The following is an 877-nucleotide window of genomic DNA, read 5'->3' on the forward strand; positions in this document are numbered from 1 at the left end:
TTCATTTCTTCTCTTTTCACAGTCATGATATAAAAATAGGTGTTCTAACAGGTTTATTTCTCAGGGCAATGAGAACGTGTGACCCTTGCAAGATACATCAAGAAATAAATTACATCGATAAAAGCTTTGATGCATTAGCATACCTGGAATGGTTCAGAAAATAGGCGATCAACAAAGCTAAAAGAATTTTTTTTACAGAGCAAATATATAGAGTACATGGAATAAAGAAAGCTAGAAAATAGTTGCCCTCCCTTTTATGCCTAAAATGAAACAAATCACTTCAAAAATGAAAGAAAGTAAATATAAATTTGTGTATACCTTCAATAATACCGTAAAAAACATAGTATGTAAAAATAAATTTGAAGGAGAAGACAGTAATATAGATGATGTAGGAGGGTATACATAATCAGTTGCAGTAATTGTGGAGACAAATATGTGGGGGAATCAGGTAGGGGAATAAGGGCTAGAATCCAAGAACACAGAAGAGCAGTACAGCTTAACTCTCAGGGGAGTGCTAAAGCTAGGCATTGTTGGGAAAATGACCATTGGATGGATTTTACAAACAGTAGGCTTATATACAAAAGCAATAAAATCAGTCACAGGAGGGTAGTAGAAGGAGCACTCATCAGAGATTAAAGTAATAGAAGAAAACAAAGGTTTTACCTCAGAAGATCCCATAAGCCGAGCTTCGATATTAAAAGAAGCTAAGATTGACCCTTCTGACCTGGAGATCAGGTTTTCTGCCCAACAGACTTTTGGTGACCACTCACTTACCACAAGGGTTAATCCCATTGACCATCAGCTCAGGATATCAGAGCGACAAGAGGACAAGAGGGGATTAGCAGTTCTCAAGGAAACCAGAACAGCCATCACATAA

This window comes from Macrobrachium nipponense, chromosome 23 (assembly GCF_015104395.2).
Source record: "Macrobrachium nipponense isolate FS-2020 chromosome 23, ASM1510439v2, whole genome shotgun sequence".
Classification (NCBI taxonomy): Eukaryota; Metazoa; Arthropoda; class Malacostraca; order Decapoda; family Palaemonidae; genus Macrobrachium; species Macrobrachium nipponense.